At 42.1% G+C, this 21,751-nt stretch overlaps 1 long non-coding RNA gene across 4 annotated transcripts in view; it reads left to right on the top strand.

Annotated features, from left to right (window-relative positions):
* The window catches only part of LOC116447256, a 161,919-nt gene that overhangs the window by 36,405 nt on the left and 103,763 nt on the right, over nucleotides 1-21,751 (top strand). For 3 of the 4 annotated variants that reach the window (XR_004241534.1, XR_004241536.1, XR_004241535.1), the window contains 2 exons: nucleotides 16,962-17,221; nucleotides 19,027-19,884. This is a non-coding gene — a long non-coding RNA (uncharacterized LOC116447256). Of the gene's footprint in view, nucleotides 1-16,961; nucleotides 17,222-19,026; nucleotides 21,634-21,751 lie in introns of those variants that run through there. The other variant, XR_004241533.1, reaches the window with a different exon arrangement.

Genomic DNA, 21,751 nt, shown 5'->3' with positions numbered 1-21,751 from the left:
TACAGAAGTAATGCTGTACACAAGTAAGCTTTGCCTCTTCTGTGGAATATGTATGTAGAAACCACAAGAATTACCAGGTGTTGGAAAAAAGTACGTTCCAGCACACATAGAAAACCTTTTCTTGGAGAGACAGGTGTGTATAATTTAACTCAAGCATTTCTTCATGCTCTATGATTCTGTTTCCTGGATATGGAGTGAAGCATCAGAAATCAATGATTTTCATCTCACTTAAATGAAACTTTTTAGAAGAGGAGTCTAAAGTAAGCCAAGAGATTAAGTAGACACTAAAAATTCAGTAACCTTTTAATTTAATAGCCAGATATGTAGAAAGCTAAGTACCAAATAGAAGCCAATGAGTCTGCTTTCCACTCTAGTTTAAAAAATTATGTTCTTTCTTACAAAAAAGTTTCTACATAACCAAGACAAATGTATACTTTAATACATGCTTTAGAAAGTGCTTGGTATTTTAATGGATTTACCTCCTACTATTAAGGTATATTGTAGCATTTCACCATCTCAAACTAAACTTTGTTTTAGCTAATGCTCACCTGGTTGTTTTTTTCTTCTTATTAATTTTTATTATTTAAGTAATTTATATTAATTAATTTTTATTTGGGGTCAGAATAGCAGCACCATCTAATCCCACTTTTGTATTTGCTAGAGAATGTCTAGACTGGCTAGCATGAGGGTTTTCATCCTGGAAGGTTTTAGTAAGATCCTTCTCCACTTGGTATATACGTCACAAAAGTACTGAAACTGAAAGTTTCAGATGCGATACAACACCTAGTAATAAACTGTTTCAACTTTTTTTTTGAGGGGAAAGAAATACCATCTTTTGGCAGTGTTTCCTCTCAAACCTCAGAGACTTGCTGATCTACTGTGTAGATCTGAGCTGTGGTTGCAAAGTATCAAAACAGAACTAAGGATTTTTATATCTACTCTTCCCACCCAGCACTCACAGCTCCTTCCCCCTTCCCTGTCTGTCGGGTAGTTTCTGAAGGCGTTGAGGAGACAGGAAGGGAAGGGACACAGAACTGACCATCAGACAGATAAATGGACAACAGTGCCAACAACTGAGCCTCATTTCTTTAGGAATACAGCCTGAAAATGCCTTGGTGATTAAAATGGATTGTGAATATTGCAGGTTTTTTGAGAGGAGGGGAAAAAAGCAAGGTAGAAGCAACTGGTTTCGAGGTCAGATTAAAGAACTTGCGAGTATTTGGGGCAAATGGTCTCTTCTCTTCCTTAAACTCTGAGCTTTTCTTAATGTGAATGATGGTTTTCTGTTTTCTTGGGCTCTTGTGATACATCATGGGAACATTTGGCAACGATGCATGTTGGACTTGGAGTCCAGTTGCAGCTAATGGGCCATGAAGGATAATGACAACCAAACCGGAACTCCAGTTAAGTCACTGGGATGTTCAATTTCTTATCAAATTTTGGAGTTTTCTTTGCAATTTTCTATGCAAAGCAGGCACTTGGAGTGGAAAAGGTCATTTTGATAAAAATCCAACTTTTCACTAAAATCAGTTCTCTTCAGCACCCTGTCCCAAAATCTGTTATGTTCACAGCGTTCCAGAACAGCCTTGCCATCTGTCAGAAGCATTTTTAGGTAACAAATTATTCAACCTAACTGTGCCCTGTCTTTACCACACCAGTTGTGTTGTCTTTGAACTTCCTTGGGATAGATAAGCCTGAGGCTCACCAAAGCCGGCAGGAATCTCCAGACACTGAAGGGGAACCTCTAGAGCCAGGAAATAGAAATGTCCTGAGGACATGGGTGTTTCTGAAGCACCAGCCATCTCCTGAGTAGGGGTGTCTTTACCTACTACTGCAGAAAGCGTGTTCCAGCACGGAGGTAGTGCTGTTCCAGAAAGGAGCGTATGTCTTGCTCTCCCTTTAAAATGGATCCTCTTTTGCATATTGTGTATTCTGGTAGGAGGTGGGAGGTCACACTCAGACTCTTCCTGACAAGATCCAAATTCATATTATCCACCCCCAGTTACTGCCTAAAACATATGAAAAGTTCTCAGATAAAGGATTCTTCTCTTTCAGCCATGTGTCTTAATCACTAGGCTGAGGATTCAGCCCTCTTAGGATCAAAGTCTGAATTTTTGTTGCAAGATTTCAGCAAGGTTTAGAGGGGAGTCCCCCTATCCAAAACCCTGTGGTTAAGGCATTTCTTGAGGTGAGAGACAAGGGTTTGAACTGATGACTACATCTCTCATGCTTCTTTTCAAGAGCGTGCTAATTACTAGACTGTGATATGAGAAGCAGATGGTGTTGCCACTATGAAATTGGTTACTCGGCCTGGATTTCACAAGCAAGTGGCCCCAGCCAAGTTTGAAGCCCTAGCAGTGCTGGGTCAGTGTGCTCATGGCTGTGCTGCCTCCAGTTTGGGCTCTCTGGGCTTGGCTCTCAGGCTGGAAGGGAGTTCTGTCAGCTCTCCGAGGCTGGGGAATATCCGGGACGGGCGAGGTGACATGGGAAGCAGTTACAGGGCACAGATGGCTCTGTTAGGGGGCAGAGGAGAAGCCTTCTCTAGCCACAGTTAGGGAATTAACTTTCTCCAAATGCTGAGTGGTACATGCAATGTGTCACTATGAGAGCTGTTGAATATTTTGTCATGAGACCACTAATGAACTTGATAGCCACCACATTCACCAGTTGGTGGAACAGATTTACCCATCATTTCTGAATTTAAGTGAATGGGACTTCACTTGTGGTTAAAGTTTTGGGGTGGGTTTTTTTTTTGTTTGGTCTTTTTTTGGTTTGTTTTTTTTAAATACACTTCAGTCTCTTGCTGGACTGGAACTTTTAACAGTGTTATTTTGTCTCCTCAAGTCTCCTTCAAGATAAGGTTTTCTTGTATTCTGAAATGATGTGGCAGAAGGCAAAAAATAATCTTGTGACTCATTAGGAAATAAACAGAGGCATAATTGCCATCTGTGTTGCAGTCCATTTAATCTTTTCTCTCTCCAGTCATGGAAAAAAGTTCATAAAAAAAAAGTTGAGGTCTGGTTTTGTGATATTTTTGAGAGAAGCTAGCTTAAAAAAAATTACAGAAAAGAAAGGGGAAAAAAGCGCCCCAATACGGGCTCTATACATTATCTTAGACAAAATGGATTAAATTTCTGACACCCTACTCATCAAATTCTGACCTTGATTTGACCCCATTGGCTTTTTACTGTTTGATGTTCTCAAACGATTTGGTGCCACTTTTCCTTAGTAGTGCAGTTAATTTTGAGTGTTAGATAGAGATCAATAGTCATAGCTTGAAATTGGCACCTTTGGACGAAAAATATGTTGTGTGGCAGTAACATAGATTTGATAGTACTTCAGTTAAGAAAATGGTGTACTCTTTCATTATTGTTTTCAATGACAGTATCCAGAGTGTTACTTCATTCTCCTAGCAAGCTTCTGACAGTCTCTTGTAATATCTTATCTATCAAAGAGTTTTCATTCCTCTCCTTTCATGCTTGGCTTCTGGAGTGGAACTTTATTTAAAAGGTCTCTGAAATTAGAAAGAATGACCATGGCACTTCTGCTATCAAGCTGCTCAGTAAGAGCTAAACCCCCTTGCTTCTGGACTTGTGTCTGGCCTCCTGCTTGCCCACATTGCAATCTCATTTACTGTGCTGGCTGTATGGGGGAAGCTTGGCTGTCAGGAGGAAGTTGGATAAGATTTAATCTTCTCTCAGGTAGGTGGGTTCTGCATACTGCCTTCCCCACCTTTGTCCACGTGAAAGTTCCCTGTGCCTTGCTTCCAGCCCATTGCTGCAGTGAGCGGTGGGCCTCCACGGGGTGTTTATTCCTCAACTGCTGCTTGGAGTAGCTGCGTTTGGAGTATTCAGCTGCTCTGGACTGCTGGGATGGGGCTCAGGCAGTCTCTAGGGCACAGGATTTTCCAGGACTGTGCTCCTTTCTGTGGGGTCCGACCCTGGAGCACTTAGTACTGTGGAGGTGTAATGAAGCTCTTCTTCAGGCTTCCACCAATGCGGGTGCTGAACATTTTGGGGAGTTTTCAGCGTGCCACTAAAATCTGGCCTCTGGTGCATGTCCTTCTTCGAGTGTAACTTTGGATATCCTGACTAGTGTAATCCAAATTTGACAGGTGGTTGAAAATATCTTTTTGACCAAATTCAATTAAATTATATATGTGGGGGAGGGGAAGAAAACACAGATGGGCTGAGGAGAGGCTGTAGAAAGAGGCACTTGGGAGAGAGATATCATGCCAGTCTCAGGTACAGGGAAATGTCAGCCATGGCTTGTGCCTTCTTCATACCAAGGAAGAGTCCAGCCTTTGGACACAGATGAATAAGGAACCTGGCTGCAGCGTTCTTCTGCTCCTGGAATTATTTGATTAATTTTGACATATTTCCTAGGAAAATTGTGAGCACTTCTGTTCTAACAACTATGTGAAAAGCATTCCCATCAGTCCCCCCAAATCTTGATGAAGTAATTTGTCAGGTGCATTCTGAAGAGCTTTTTTAAATGCCAAGCACTAACAATTTCAGATCAGCAAAGTCCTTAGTTTCTTCTAGGCTTCCTATTTGAGAACCAAGTGCCCAAGCAGTTTTACACAAATCATTTTTACTACTTGGAAGCCGAGATGCCCAGTTTAAAATCATCTCAATTCCTATTGACTGTTCTCGCAGTCCAGATACCTAACCTCGTTGGGGAAGAGAGTGCGTAACATGCAGAACAATGGTTTGGATGGTATGCAGGATCTTTGGGTGGTGTAAATAACTGATAATCCAAGAAATTCAGCATGTCACTGTCCATTTACAGTTGCTGAAGATCTACTCCATGCTACTAGCAATAATGTCTGTTTGGATCAAAAGAACATAGCGAGGCTTCCAAAAGGCAGGATTGTCTTACTTTGTTAAGAAACCTGTGGTATGTCATTATCAGCCTTTCCTAGCCAGCATTCAGAAGTTACATGGAGTCTGAATGCAGATGCAGGCTGCAGGGAAAATGGAAGGGCAACCGGGGCCTGTTTCCATAGGATTCCTGCATCTTGAGTAGGCACCTCAACAGAGATGGCTCTGAATGGAAGCAGTTGTGGCAGGTGCACCACGATGCTTCTCATGAAGAAGTGAGAACTTCTGTCCCAGGGAGAGGCCTCTGAAAGTGGTTATATTTTCCTTTCTGTTTTCTTTAGAATTCAGTCTCTGTAAAGTGTGTGTAGATAAAATGTGGACGTAATATTTCTCCATGACCTTCTGGCTGTTTAGCAGAGGATCAATGGCAGAGTGATGGATAAAGACTGCTCAGAAGGGGTATTGTACACACCCATGACTCATGCTCTTTACCTGGCAGCATCTCTGGGGCCTGTGGATGTGAAAGTGAGTTAGACCTTGTACTAAGGTACACACTTCACACTTTTGTTCTCTGACTCAAGTCTGGAAATGCTTTATGTACTGCCTTCCTGACATTTATCACATCCTGAAGGCAGTTGCATTTAGCATGCTTTCCAGTAGACCTATGTTCTTCCACCCATAAGCCCCAGCCTGCTGTCAGGAGGACTTGGATGTACCAAAGCAAGGCTCTCCTCCTGTGTGACCTGAGTTTAATTGCAGCTGTTTGAGAAGATTTTCCCTGATGAACACACAGCAAGTGTACTGAGATACTGACTTCTCAGATATGTGGCTGGGATTCAAACCTCATCTTGTAGAATGAAGCCCATGGGTGCGCATCTACACAAGGGCTGAAAACTTCAATTCCTTTCAAAGGTGTGTCTTTGTGACAGACTCCGTCTCTAATCAATAAGCTCATGAAAAATCACAAATTCCTCTCTTGGACACCAGACATCAGTGGTGCTGAGTACAGCAATTCCCATTAGCTTCAATAGCCACTGCAGGTGCTGGTATCCTGGTTACATCTGTGGGACTGGCCCCAGGCTTTACCTCTCAGGAGGCCCCACTGTCCAGCTGGCTTTGGGAATATGTGCTGTTCTCATTGGCTGGGATTTGTTACTAATAGAATGACGTTACCACCCTACTTTAAGTCCTGTGTAAAGCCAGGAACACAGATTTAGTAAAAAAACCCCTTTAATAAAACTTGATCTTGACTACAATTTTCACCAGCCCCTGAAAGATTTTAGGTAGGTCAGCTTCTCACATATCTTCTGTGACTCATCTGCATCCCTGTGCAGGTGCTTTCCTTCCCAAGTTCAGTTTTAAACCTAACAGAAGGCTCAGCCTTGCCTCCCAACAGCCATTGAGTGTGTTTTGAAAAGCAGTGCCACTGTAGCTGCTCCTGCTCCTCTTGTTTATACTTTTCCTGACTGATATGTTTCAGTGCCAAAGTACATTATTTGTGAGTTTCTCTAGAGCAGCTCCAGAGCTGTGCCAGTGCATTTTCCTAGTTTATGCATCAGCTATTCAGAGAAGTGTGTAAAACTTGATTGACTATACTTTTAGGGGATGTCATTGATTACTAAACCAACACATGCACTTACAGAGAAGACATGCTTAAAAATGTCTTGCTCAGTCAGGAGTGGAGCCCTTAATCTTCTCTGCATCCCACAGGAAGGCTGGATGCTCTGTGGGAACAGAAGCAAACTCCAGAGCACTGAAGAGGTGAATTGAAGAGAGTAATCACTGGAAGACTTCGCATATGAGATTTGATCACCTTGCTGAATTCTGGGGATTCTTAAGGGATGGGATCTGTGAGAAATCCCTGGCATGCTGCTAGTTACGTAAAATTGATATTAATAGTGAATTGTTTTTACAAGGGAAGCTGGCGTATTTTAAAAATATCAAATGATAATGCTAGTAGTTGGTAGTTGGTATACAGAATGTGCATTTGCAGCCTGGATTGCTAGGTTTGCTAGAAATTTTAGGTACGCCCTTACTACAGCTTTTAATGTAGGCAAAATACCCAGCAATATTCAAGTAAATTATTTGGAACAGGAATTGCAAAGTCAAAATAAATGGCTTATTTCTTTATTACCAGGGACTACACATGTGCTACAACTGGGCTGGTCAATTAGAGCAAATGTAAAAACGCTGCCTTCAGATAACTCCACCTCTTGCACAGTGTCTTACTGTGATATCTTCTGTGTATACCCATGTTGGTGTGGCATGGTTGCACTCTCTGCTTGACTGTACAGAAGGGAGTGCCTGAGTATTTGGGGATCTGGAAAGAAGCATTTTTGTGGGCACACATCTGGTATGTGGGGCATGAGTAAGCACAGCTATGCAGCTTTACAGATTAAGAGCAGTATTCTGGGAAGTTCAATGGTGCCTGTGCTGTTTTGGCTCAGATGTTTTGGTCTATGGCTGAGTTTGTCTGAGTTGTGGTTATAGCTGTGTCGAACAATGTATTTCGATAACATCCTGGGGCTGATTGTAGCAATGGGATAAGAGAATGGGTTATGATAAGTGAGGGAAATACTGGGCTTTAGTGCTTTTAGGAGTAATAAAATGTCTGCTCTGAAATATGTTTAGCAATATATGCAGAAACAAATAATATGTGCGGTTGCTCAGTGTTTTTCCAAGCTTTTATTAGGTTGTTAAAGGTAAAATCTTGGCCATCTTGAAGACAGTGGAAAACTGCCTCTTTTGGATCAAGATTCCTCCCTTATGTCTGTGCCTACTGTCCTCGGTAAATCACCAGAGCCCCATCACAGCTAACCTAGGAAAGCAGAGAGCATCTGAGCTGTACTTTTGAAATGCAGTGCAGTGCCCCCAGGCAGTGCTCAGGGGCAGATGTTGTACCTGGGCACCCTCACGGCTTGTCTCCATGCTGAGGGTCTTCTGAGCAAAGAGGTGGGAAGAGCCAGCAGGAAACACAGCTGCGTGAAAACAAGGCTCTGAGATGGCAAACCAGGGACACAGCTGGGGAGAGACCCCGTTGGCCTGACCGCCTCTGATTGCATGGCAGTCTGTGTGTGCAAGGAATTTAGAAAGGATCACGAGTAAGTAAAGTTACATTGCATTAAATGCATCCCAGAAGAAAGCAACTTCTGCTCCAAAATCCTGACAAATAAACAAACCAACCAGAAAAAAACTCTGAATTGCCCAGAAGTCTTGCTTATAATAGGCATTACTATAAGGAAATTCTCCAAATGTAAGTGACAAATACTTGGAGCTGGAGTGTGTGAAATGGTGCCATACCTCATTTCTGAGCAATGCAAACCTGGACCAGTTTGACCATGGGCATGTCTCCTCTCGTGCATTAATTCTAGGTAGATAGATGATAGTGACTATTCCTACTTTAAATGCTGTTTTTCCTCTTTTGACCTCAGAACACTTTAAAAAGGTGGGATACTGCTTCAGGTCAATTGTGTGCTGAGAATTTCTATACCAAATTTTAGCCTAAAGAGCAGTTACAAAGCCCAGTTTATAAATCTCTCAGAGGTCTTAAAACAGTGCTAGTGATCTCAAATGATAGCCTCTTGGATATTATTACTGAAACTTTCTGGAAGTAGTGCAAACCAGGAGGGAACAATTAATCCTCCGAGTAACGCCATTTACTCTAGCAGTTTGGCCCTGAGGGAGTAGGAGCACTTGATGTCTGACAGCAGCCCCAAATGTCAGTATTTCTCCACTCGTTCATTTGCCTGCTTGCTGTGGTAGATTTCATGCCATTATAAGCTGTTTATGTACAGCCTGATCAAAGTACTTAATGACAGGGTTAATTTCTACGTATAATGAGGAAGTCAAGACAGGAGACAGGTACTGTGTAATCGAATTTTTCATTTTGGAATTTGTTTCTCTTCATGTATGGCTTAGCTTTGATTTTTATTACCATTAATGTCTGCATTTACTGTTCTTTCTAGTTTCTCAGATGAGCTAAACCTACAGCAGAAATAGCAGAGGCACTGAATTGTTCCAACAGCTTCCATGAAAGTATGAGGATAAAGTAAAAAGAGTCTACAACTTCTCTGCATCACCTCAAAGTGCAGTTTCATTTGGGGGATCAATAAAATTGCACTTCTTGAACAGTCTGCTTGAGACATCTAATCCTCTTTTTCTGACTCAATAGGCATAGGCACAGACATGGATGCTTAGGTATCTGTACACAGACAGAGAGACAAAGACTGTGCTAAAATCTGGAAATCTTATCGTTTATGAAGTGTGTGTCTTCAGCAAGACTTTGCAGACATAAATGAATCCCAAGAGCATCCCTTTGAAAGAGCTGATATTGAAAAGGAATGGTTCTCCTTTATCAAAAGATGGAAATGGAACGTTAGATCTGCATTTGCCCTGTTTATTTTGGTTTTCATTTTTAGATGCACTGAGTGCTGTGACTATTTCTGGACATTCAGAAATCTAGGGGTACAGAAGCGATGGAGGCCTTACAAAACATGTCTCTCTGAGGTAGTCAGTTTCAGGAATCAAGCTGGAAGTGGAGATGAAATTAAACCCTGCATCCACTGTTTTTCTCTTTTTCTAGCACTCTGTATATTTTAGAAAAATACAGGTTTAGAAGTTCATGCTAAATTCTGTGGACCACTGTTATACAAGTTTCCTTATGGCTGAGGTAGAAATCCTTCTTTGTGAGGAAAGTGTGCACCTCTATTAGCACCACTGTGCAAGCTGTAGTTTGCAAATGCGGTGGGAGGCTTTGCTCATGCTAATTTGGGCTCAGTCATGCACCTCTTTTCCTCTTTTACATGCAAATAGCAGCTGTGTCAGTCTCTGGGATGCCTGCTTGTTCCTTTAACGGAGAGATTCCAGTTCATACCTTCAGCCAGTGCATTTCTGCGTGGGCAGAGGTATAGCGCAGTGGTACAGTTGCTGACAAGGAAAGAGCTGTGATGGAGGTTGGAACAAGTTAGTGAAATAGAGAAGTCTTGAAAGAAGACACTGAGCTCTTCTGGTATGTTTTCATTTATTTAAGAAGAAAAAAGCTGTGGGGGTGGAGAAGAGCAGAGATCTACACAAAATGATAATCCATAATCCTGCCCCCATAAAAAGGGATCTCTTGACTGCCAGAGAGATCCATTTCTTTATTCTGACCCCAAAGGTTCAGGCAGCAGCCCTGAGGCTGGAGCACATCAGCTACCAGCCTGTGTAGCTGGGATGGCTATGGGCTGGGTGCAGGTGCTTGGATTCCTCATCGTGGTGCCCTGGTGCTGAGGGAGCTGGGCTGGTGAGCTGTCTTGGTGGGATCTGCTGCAGGCTCCCTGTTCCAGAGGGTCCCTGGCCTTGCCAAGCCGCTGGCTGTCCTGTGCTCTGCTCTCCCAGGCTTTTCCAGGGTGGGGTGCAGCATGGCTGCCCTGCTATGAAGAGAAGGGAGTTCATGGTACTTGCTTGGACCAGCAGGCAAACTGAGTACAAAGCATATTGATATGATGTTATTTCCTCCTCTGTCTTCAGCCTGCTCCTCTGCTTTATGGTTATGGCTACCTGAACCTAGCCACCACCTTCCTTTTCCTCTCCTGCTCTTGTCACAGAAGACAATGCAAAATTAATCAGGTGAAATCATTTTTATGACATCACTTCCGATGCTGTTGAATTTACTGAAGAACGTCGGTATCAGTACCATGCAGGCCATGGAATCTAAGTGTTGTACAAGGACCTGTTTAAAAGGGTGTTTGATTTAAGGTGCAAGGATTTCCAGAAGTTCAGAGTACAAAGTTTTCTAAGAAGGTCAGCTCAAAGAAATAGGATATCCCTGTGAAGTTCTCAGTTAAATCTGTAGGCAGCTTGTTTTCAGATGGTGACAGCTCACCTTTCGGAAAGCCCTGGCCTGTGTTTGTTTTCTCCCCCAAAAAGACTGTCCTGATGTCAGTGTCACAGCAGGACTCAGTATATAGCCAGGACTCAACTTGCATTCACTTCATGTGTGTCCATGGACATCCTTGGGGGCTGTAACATGATAACTGTGAAATATCTGTGCCTCTGACCTGCTTTAAAATCTACTTGATCATATCCCCTCTGTGTGTGTGTGCAGGTGGAAGGGATGGGGTCAGGGATAGAAACATGTACATGCTTTAGTCATAGTAATGGCATCAAAGTGATGCCACATTTATGTAGGGAAGGCCCTTAAACCCCTTTCTAGCCTCTCCACTGATCCATGGGGAAACAAGGCTATGACCTGTAGAGTTTCCACTGACTTCAGGTTTGACAACACTACATTAAGTGGGTAATATGTTATGACACAATAGGATAAAATTCTGGCCCTAGTAATGACCGTGGATTTTGGTATTGCTTTTGGAAGTATTTTAGGATTTCAGCTGTAGAAATTAGTGGCAAATTCCATGATGAAATAGTATAGTTATTTCCCATCAAACAGGCTCTTCAGCAATATGGCTGTTCTAGAAAATGCTTTTCAAATGGAACATCTTGAGCTGTTGACCCCACAAAGTAATACATGCATACAATAGAATTACTTCCTGTCTATTTAAAACTCATGTGTAACAGTGTGGGTGGGTCTGGTTATGCTGTTCTCCACCATAATGACAAGTTATCCAAAGCAATTTGTTGCCTGGCCTAAATTTTGCAAAAGTACCTGGTCTTTAAAACCTTTTGAGATAGGGTGATATTTGCACCTGACATGTCTACAAGTAACTTAGATCAGGTTATTGATTGGTCTTGTATATGTTGCTTTCCAGTGGGAGGATGAGATGGAGAGGCCAATCCATTACTGCAGCCATCTACCACTGGAAAGCAATAGCACTAATGATACAGGTTTTCAATAGCTGATTTATATTATCCTGCAGTCAACAAGAACTCATGATTTTGTCACTGTACTGTTTAAAGCAACACTCCCAAAGGCTGGCAGGCACCAAATCTGACCCACTATATCACAGCTGCTGTGTTACAAGCTGCAGAAAACTGAACAAAACCCTACCAGTCCTCCAGAGTATGGTCTGGACAAGCTCTTTGCTCACTGAGCGGCAGGGCCTGTGAGCCCCCAGTTCATATGAGGCTCATTCGAGGGAGTGATTCCTGTTAAGATTTGCTTTAGCTGCTCCCTGGCATTGTGCCACCCAGGGGAGAGGATGAAGGAGTTACAGTCCTTTCTCTGGGCAAATATTGCACTTAGAATCTCAGTGACCCACTGCTAGTTTGGTGGTGATTAATGAGAAATATGTGTTGGTGGCTATAAATGAGAGGCTCTTACCCTCTTCTTCCTTCTTGTGATACGAGTACTTTGGGCAGCACAGAACAAGTGTGTGCAGAATCCAGCATGGAGCAGAGCTCCTGAAGGAGAGAGCAGCAGCTGCTAGGAGCTGAGTTTGCTGGAGAAAGCTTTTGATGAACCATGTAAGAGCTGGCCTGGGCAGTCAGTGGGCACAGCCCCATTGTCTCTTTGGGTCGTGTTTGAACATGGCAACAGTCACATCAGCTCAGGGAGGCTGGGGTCTTGTTTTGGGAGGTGCTGGCAGTTCCCAGCAACACATGCATGAGGGAAAGGCTGTGTGGAGCAACGGGGCACTGAGATAGGGGAGTGGAGATGTTGTGTGGAGCTCTGCATGCTCAGATGGGCTGACCTGCAGGGACAAGCACTGTCTTTTTGGACTTGTACACACCCTGTTTTCACACAAACATTTCATGTAGATTTGTAAAATGCAATCGCTGCTGAGCATATTTTACACAGTCACAGTCTAGTGACTGAAGGATCCACTAATTAAGAAGCCTCTAATTAGGCTTTTAAATGATAAACTGTAATAGCTCTAGTGCAGCTGTTGTAAACTATAGAGTAAATTATATCCAGTTGAAAGAGGCTTTAATTACGTAATTATATAACATACTCTAAAGACTTTGAAAGATAAAAGAATTTTTAGTATCTGCAATTAAAGAAACCAAGAGAGTAACAATAGAGCTCTTAAACCAATGAAAGCAAGGAAATTCAAAGTTAATCTGAAAAGCTGTGCTGGTACTTTCTTTTATCCTCATGGTGTTCCAATTTTTGGAGGGTTGTTTTTGTTCTTTTTTGTTTTCATGATGGATGAGATAAAGAAGGATGGTCAACCAGGAGTTTATGTCCCCTGCTTTCATTTTTCTTGCTTTCATAGGTCCATGTACAGCATTAATGATACTCAGCAAACTTTCTGTGGCTTCATTTTGGCAGAAATCCGTAGCAGGAACACCCTTATCAGCCAGCTTGTATCCTTGCATTCTGATTTACAGAATGGTTGGTTCTTACACGTGCTTTTTTGAAGTCAACAGGACCTCAGAAGTTGGTCACATTTGACCCTTGGAGCCCATGTTTAGGCCACATCTATCCTGCGTGTTGTTGGTGCAGTGTTGGCAGCCATTCACCATGCTGGGCTCACCAAGTGAAGAAAAGGGTTGGATGTATCTGGGACAATTCAGCTATGTGGAGGTTGCACTCTGGGCTTCTTTTTTACAGGGCTTAGTCCTGCTGCACTGAAACGGAGGAGAGTTTAGCCCTTGCCCACACTGGGGCTGGGCCAGACTCCAGTCTGCCTTGCCTTTAGACACCAGCACAGTTCCCCTCACCCCAGCTCTGCCTGACGGTGCCTCCTTGGCAACCTCACCTGCTCTGTCTCGAAACTTGCATCTGCCCTCAGCCTCCCTTGCTTACCCAGCCCTGTCTGCTGCCTTTCCTTTGCCACCTCCAATCACAGCTGACACTGATGTGCTACAGGGAGCAAATGCCTCTTTACAGAGAAAAGGAAAGAAGTCTCTGATGTGCCATCCATTGCCTGGTGGCTCTGCTTCTCTGTTGCCAGTTCTTTTTGTTTCTTCAATTACTGCTCCTCAGGACAAGGGCTGTGCTTTTTGTGTCTGCGAGCTGCCACCACATAGAAGATACAGACAGTAGGCTGTGATGTGGAGAGAGCTCAGTTCCTATAGCTGTTCTTATGGACTGGCCTTCACAGCTGTAGGACCAAGCACCCCATGACAGCCAAACAAGTAGCGCTTTTTTGCTTATTCCAGCGACATTCAAGTATTTTCATCTGGAAATGCCACAGTGAGGGGAATAAGGAATACAGTTCTCATAGTTAATTTTTATGGCTGATTAATTAGCCCAAAGAGTATTAAATTGTGCTAATGTAGTTTGCCTCTCCGATGCTGTCTTTTGACTTCAATGGAACTAAATACATGCTTAAAGTTAACTACATGCCTAAGTGCTGTGGTGAATCGGGGCCTAGGGCATTAATTAGAACTTGGCTCAGATTTACTTTCAAGGCTTTTCCCCCCCTCTTTTTTTTTTTTCTTTTTTTACTCTTCAGCGCTCAGCAGTTTAATTGGTATGCAGATGTTCCCCTTTATTGCTGGCAGAGGCCTCTGTCACTGTTCTGAAGGTACTCAGACTTCAAGGCTGGTACAGTGGGCAGGAAGAAACCCCCCCTGAGGGCTTTCAGGCTTTGTGGGAAATAATGATGTATGAGACAGGGATTCCTTTGGAACCTGAAGGGAACATGACAGACAGAATAATATGGGAGGAAAACATTGTCTTCACAATTGAGACTGATGGTCTCATCTTGTCTCCTTGTTATTGTTACCAACCAGGACTGAGATGAGCTTTCTTATGAAGAACTTCATTTTGTGGCAGGTTCTGTATGTTGGACACACTGCGCTCAGTGGTAGCTTTCCATCCAAAGTACAGATATTGACAGGCTCTGAGGAACCCTTTGAGGTGGTGGTTTAGCTTAAAACCTAAAATTCCTTCCAGCATTGAGATGCATTTTGTCAGGAATGACAGTTGCAATTTGATAATCTTTTACTACTTTGCCTGCCTATCTGAAGCCACTAGCTGGAGGGGAGAAACCCAGGGTTGTTGGGCACAGGAGTGTCAGCTTTATGAATCAGCTTTTCTCACAGTTTATTAATTTCACTTTCCAGTTTTCAAGAGACAATTGATTTGTACGGTTCTGTGTAGGATGGAGCAAAGCTGGAACTAAAGCAGGAGTGCAAGTTGACAGCAATGCAATAGCTCTAATTGACAGATACCAAAGGCACTATTTAAAGCAGCATCTCCTCTGATGTTTAGGTTAAAAATGACCCTCAATTTGTCCTCAGGTTGCCATGTCCAAAAAGAAGTGTTTTTATGTATACTCATTTCAAATGGATTGGCCAAAATATCAAGTGCTCGTTTTCTATACTTGTATTTTCAAGTTAGATGATTCAAACTCCTGTTGTGCAAGGTACTGGAAGATGGCTGTTTCTTAACTCCTCCAGAGTAAAAGCTGTCTTTCAGGGGATGATTTGCACATGTGAGATTTATGTTAGTATTTTTTGGCACCCACAGTTTGCATTCCAGCTAATGGGAGGCAGAAGGACTAATACACATGCTGTATGTTGTGGGTGCAAAATCGCAAATAGAAATTACACCAGTGTGGGAAGGGCTACGAAAATGTACCTTCTTGGATGTGAGCAGAGCAGGTTAGGAAACATCATCTTCCTTTTACAATTGTCTGTTACTCTTTACATTTCTGGAGAACTGGGATCTTGCTGTTAATCTTACAAAAATAGATGCTGTGGTGAAGCCTCAGGCACGAATAAAATTGGATGTTAATCTTAAAGCAGATTTTTTGCAGCTATGCACTCAGAGCAGTGAATCCAAATGATTTTGGAAACTCTGCAGTTTTTACTTATTTAGATCAAAATGCTGTGGCGAAAAAGGTCAGTGGCACAGGTACATATTGTAACATTTGGGGCTCCTGAAAGTTGAGCAGATAAGCACAGCAAACATTAGACATCTCTGACTTGACACAAATAATAGGCAAAGCTGAAAAAAGCCTGCTGACAAGAGGAGTGGGTGTTGGTGGGTGACTTGCTGCAGTTTTAGAGCTGTTAAGTGTAGGTTTTTTAGCATTTTCATTATTTAAAAGTGGAGTGGTAGTTTCTTCACTCCCTCTGAAAAGTTACTAATTTACTCTGAAATACAGGGTAAGCCACAATGATTTAACAGATTTGTAATGTGCTTTAGAGTGATTTTAAGTAAGACATCCTCCTCTCTAAGCTTCCCACTGTCTCAGCTCTGCCCTCACTCCTTTCTCTGTGTACATCTGCACCAAAATGCAAAGCAGGGGCTGCCCCATGTGTGACTTTCATCTATAGCCTGTGTCAGCTGGAGTGCCTGGGTGGCTCTGACCACTGGTGCTCATGCACATTTGCCTCACTGCCACAGTTCAGAAAGACTGACATTAAGAGGCTGAGCTAGCTATGTTTGGATATCGGGAATAGCATCCTAGACTGTGGAGTGGTTCAAAAGCTGCTGCTCTGCAGGTACTGCTGCAGGTGGACAGCCCTTTCTTGGAGGAGCCCTGACATACAGAGCCTGCCTTTTTGCCTAATGCATGGAAAGTACCTAGAGGAGCATGGCTAAGGACCGTGATTAAGGGCCCCAGGATGTCCCTGGGATACAGGCAGCATTAATTAATCTGCAGTCCTCCGTGTCTGATTCTGAGAAGGCAGCTGAGTTGTGTTCCCAAGGGGCTGTCCAAGAAGGCAGGCAGCCTGCAGGGATGGAAAGTGCTCAGGGCACTTTCTTCTGTTATCAAGCTGAAAGGGTCTCAGCTGTGCCATGCCCACAGCTGTGCTGAGTAGCCATGCCTATGGCAGGATGCTTCAGCTGCAGGCCTTTTCATGGATGATATTTAAATCGGATGGAGCCTCGTTGAGAGGGAGCTGGCCCTGCATTTATTCAGAGAGATCTCTAGTGGTTTGTGGTAAGGAATTGGGACCTGGGGCTGAAGCCACAAACTCCAGGACCAAACCACAGAATTTATACAGCTGTCACGGCCTGCCCATTTGCCTTCCCTGATGTCATCACACAGCTTTTGTGCTTCTGTCTGCTCTAGACATTGTTGGTGGAAGGAAGAATCTGTTTTGTTCAATACAGTAGTGATGTCTAGCTCAGTGTAATTTTATTAGCTGCTTATGATCTATTGCTATTCAGTGTATCCATGGGTTTGTTTAGTATCAACAGCCAAGGGTAGAAATACTTGAATAGAAGGCTAGGTGGAAATGCTGGGTTTCTGGAGGACTCCAGGATTTCTTTTTCTCTTCTTTGTTTCCCTGTTCTAGGAGGTGTGAAGAACACTTGTCCATTCATAACTGAAACTATTCAAGATGCACAGGCCTGAAAGGCCACTATAAGTTTCTTTGCACTCTGGTGTGGTAAAAATCTTGTCTCCTAGCAAACATTATGGATGAAAGCTTTTGTCACAAGGAGAGATGGCAAATTTGTATACTCAACTTCTATTTGGAAGAATATTTTGATGTGAAACCTTTGTTATTCCAGAGGCTTGAGCCAACTGCTTTTGATCTGGGAGCTTACAGAATGGGTAAGTATAGCTGTATTGGGCTGGGTAGATGTCACCCTCAGGGATTTGTGCATGGATCTCTCCTTGGTCTGAACTGGAGAAGGGCCAGAGTATGTTCACTTTCACTTTCTGTCACTGAGAAAAATGAATGCTGTTCTATATAAGCTATAATTTCTTCCCAAGTAGATGATGACTAAAGAAGGCCTGAACTGAGTATAGATAATCTTGTATTTACTTGAAATGAATGTAGCTCCTAACTCTTATTTTAGCACCAATCTGGGAACACTACTGTGAACAGATTTACCATGTCTGCCTCTTCCTTACCTTGGCATTCTGGCATTTATGCACTCACTGCACTGATAGTGCATGTTCTTGCAGTGATACTTGGGAGTTAATGAAGCCCAAGTGTCTGAAAGGTGAGTAGGTAAAAGGTAGATACTTTCAGATCCAAACCTATCCTTTTGCGTGCTCCACAATCTTATTTTAATTCTTAAATATGGTTTCATTCTTCTGATACTAAGAGTCAGCACTGATTTCAGTATGTGAGTCATCAGGAGAGTTATTAACTATTTTCTAGTTGCATGGTCCGTTGTTGCAGCATGGAAAATATCTAGCTTCAACCATGTGTTTTTAGACTAGATACTTACAGAAAGCCTTTTCTATGATTATAGAAGAGCAGATTTAATCTGGAAGTCATTGAGAGAAACCAATAAAGAACTTCCTTGATGTGATTTTTGGAGTTACTTGGTGGAATTGAATTGAATGTTTTCGGGTGTTGGACGTAAGGGCACTTGAAAGCTTAAAGAGGGTTAAATGTAGATGATAATGAAAATGTTATTGGTATTTATAGGTCAGTTGATAATGTCAACATATTAAAGTGATATGAAATATCTCCCTGATTTCATGGACAGTGCTGTACTCTACATAGTTTATTGTAATAACATGATCCTTGATATACATGGATGATAAATGTAGCTTTATAAAATTTTTTTTAGTTTTCATCCAATTGCCCTGAAATGCCATATCAAAAGTATGTTTATTACAAAACATATACAGTTGCCGTCTGCCAGTGTTATCTCTATGAAAGCAACCTAAGCTAAGAAAGCACATTTGGAAGAAACGTGCCAAGCAGAGGTGGTTGGGTTTTTTTTCTTTTGTTAGATTTTCTGGGAATATTCATTAATAGTTGGAGATGTGGTCTTTCAACTAAATTTCTTTCACCCAGATTTTATGCAAATTGCAAGATTCTTCAAGTGTAAAGTCATATGCCATGAGTATGGTATTTGCATTTCTTTTAATAAAAATAACTTTGGAATAGGTACTTTGTTTAGTGAATTGCCTTCTTTATTATTCATCACTGTGTAATATCTTTGTAAAACAACAGTAACTGGAAGGAAGAAAAATACTGGAAAGTGTTTCTTGGAGCTGGGTTTGGCAGAGGTCTACCTTTCTGGAAAAGAAATGCTGATTTTGGTTCTTTATTTTGCCCTGTCCTTTTTGTGCTGTTGTGTACTGGAATAAAAGAATAAAAGTGGGCACTAGATGAGCTGTGAATTCCCTTTGGACCAGACTTTGGGATTCACTGCTCTGACATGTATTTTGGTGTTGCTTTATCCTGAGGGACTTTATTCACAAAATCTCAGAGCATATTCTTCCAATAAGATTTCACATCGTTTGATAAATGTTTGGATAAATTTCATACCGTCTTATCAAAGCAGACAATAGTTCTTTCTTGAGGAACTGAGCTTAAGTGAAATGCTCATTTATATTGGTGGGTTGTAATTAAGAGTACAGATCCAAATCAGTGCTTTGTTATTCTGTTGCAGGAGTAGGTTGAATCAAGCCTCTGTCAAGAACCACTGCTGAAATACTGAATTAACATACCCAAGACCAGCACATCAGGAGTATAGTCTCCTACCAAGAATAGTGTGGAGATAAACCTTGCTCACAGAAGCTCTGGAAGCACTGTGAGACTCGGATCGACACGGCGCATCCTCAGAAGGCAGGGATGTTTCTGCTGTCTGAGCACTGCACACTCTATGTTCATAACTGATGGAAATAATGCCCGGTTTTGGGGGAGCTTGGTGGTATGAGAGACAGTCACAGCAGCTCTAATAGGGTGGCTTATCGCTTTCTTGTGGAGCCAGGTACAGCTTCTGTCCTCTTTCGCACCCACAAATCTGGTATAATGTTAATTAGATTGTCATTAGGTTTCATTAGTGAAGCTCCATGAAACAAACAAAGGAAACATTCTATAGTCATGCTGAAACTTGGTATGTCATTTATACAAAGTGGGTGAGCAGAGATCAGCAGCTATGAAACACTGCTTTTCTAGAAATATGAAATATTTAGGTAAAATATCTAGGTAAAATCTAACAAAAATTTGATTACTGCATGATAAAATGGTGCCTCTTCCCTTCTAAATAGGTTTGATCATCTCCTTAATGCAAGCCCTGCACCTTCACCTAGATTCCTTCCCAGGCAGCTATAGTGGATCTGCTCACCAAGAGAATTTGTCCCACTGGATTCCTTTTTTTTTCTGTGCAGTTGAATGAAAAGCGTGTCTCTTTTGAAGAACAGCAACTGAAAGAAATATTGATGACTGCCAGGGCATCTACAGAAAAGGATAAGAAAATTACTCTACTACAACAGTGAAGACAAAGGGGCTTTGTTAACTTTTTCTAGTAGGTTGTATATATTAATAGTAACAAGTAAAGTTTTGTATTTTTTCAGAGAAACACACAAGGCCTTGAATTGTATTGTTTTAATTGCAGCTAACTGAATGAATTAAGTGGAAAATCGCACACAGTACTTTGATTGTCTAATTCTCTGTATGTGAGGCTTTGGGAACAGTTTGTTATTATAAAAGAACAGCACTAACCAGAAATTAGCCAACATGTAATTGCTAGGCTGAGGGGCAGTTTGGGGAAAGCTGATACTTATTTATAAATTATTAAATAAAAGCACATAATATGAGGATCATCTCTCACTGCCTCCACACTTCATACATTACTCATCTTCCTAAATTTCATGGTTTTGTACTCCCTTAGTACATTGCTGCTTATAACCAGTGCAGGCATCAAAACCACCCACATCCAGGAAAGGAGATGCCTGTGCGTTTGTTATGATGGCAGTTTTGGTTATGGGACTCATCATTATGAACCTTCAGTTCAAGGAAAGGAATCTTGACTAGACTTTAAAAAGTTGTTTTCAGTACCTAAAATACACCTGACCACCTGGGACTGTTCAGGTAGCTGAAACTCTGGCCCGTGTTTCCACTTGACTATGTACCTTTAGAGATTTACAGCCAGCCACTACCCTAAATAGAAGACTTAAGGGCAATTTTGGCATTAAATTTGACAGAGTTCTCAAAAAAGCATTGGTTATGTAATTCCCATCAGTTTTGGTAAGAATCAGGTAACTTGTGGTTATCTCGTGTGGTTCTCACTGCTCACTAGTGCCTTACTACCATAGGAAACGGCGACTTTCAAGACAGAGAGGAGGTAGGTGATGGTTGGACTCATCAAGAAGGTAGAGCAGTACTTCATCCTCAGTGTTTTTAGCCATTTCAGCTCTTCAGGAGGATGGAGCTGCCATTCGTTCCTTTAGCACAAATTTCAGGGCTTTCTTCTAGGAAAGCAAGGTCTATTTCATGGGACGCAGGAGCGGTTCCTCGTGTGCCACGTAACAAGGGTTTGGGTGATGTCTGGCCTCACAAGTGAGATGTGTGTCTTACAGACCAAGAGGCCCTTGGTGATCTGCAGCAGAGGGTCTGTGGATGGAAAGGTGTGCCAGCACCTGGGGAGTTGGTACTGCTGGACACATCTTTGGACTTGCTGAATTGCTCTATATGATGACATTTTTGCTGTACAAACAAACCCCACTATTAAACCACTTAAACACTGTTTATGCAACTTTAAAATGGTAGAGGCTTGGTTTTTATTACTTCATCTGCAGGCTTGTTGAAACTTACATGTCCATGCTGAAGTGGTGTGAAGATTAAATTGCTAATCCTAGTTACCAGCCTAGACTGTTGCACAGAAGGTACCTGAGAGGTGGAACTGGGCAGAATTTGGCTTTGCACAGCTTTTGCCAAGAGTTCTTTGGTATCCCTGTCACTGTTTTTTGAAGTCCAAAAATATTTCCCCCCAACTAACCTATTTTTCTGCAAGAGAACATAGCTGCATTTATAGAAGGTCTTGGCTTTTACAGTAAGTCTGGTTTGTATAGTTTCCTCTCTCTATGTGTATTGTCTGCATAAGTACCAACAGTCATAATGAAAAACACAGTTTTGTTACAGGAATTTTTTAACAGTGGTTTTCAGTAATTTAGAAAACATTGGAGCTACTTCCAACAAATGAAAAAAAATCTAAACAAAGCAGCTTTGAAAATGTTGATGCACTTTGGCAAATAAATCTTTGGTTTTAACCCTGCTCTATTATTCTTTCTCTGATACTAAAACCAATATAAAGCACCACTGATTTCAACCAGCTCAACAGAAGATACCATATGGCTTTCATCCTGTTGTCCCCTGTTTTGGGGGGCTAAATC

This window comes from Corvus moneduloides, chromosome 8 (genome assembly GCF_009650955.1).
Source record: "Corvus moneduloides isolate bCorMon1 chromosome 8, bCorMon1.pri, whole genome shotgun sequence".
In the NCBI taxonomy this organism is placed as follows: domain Eukaryota; kingdom Metazoa; phylum Chordata; class Aves; order Passeriformes; family Corvidae; genus Corvus; species Corvus moneduloides.
This window is presented reverse-complemented; position numbering and strand designations above follow the sequence as displayed.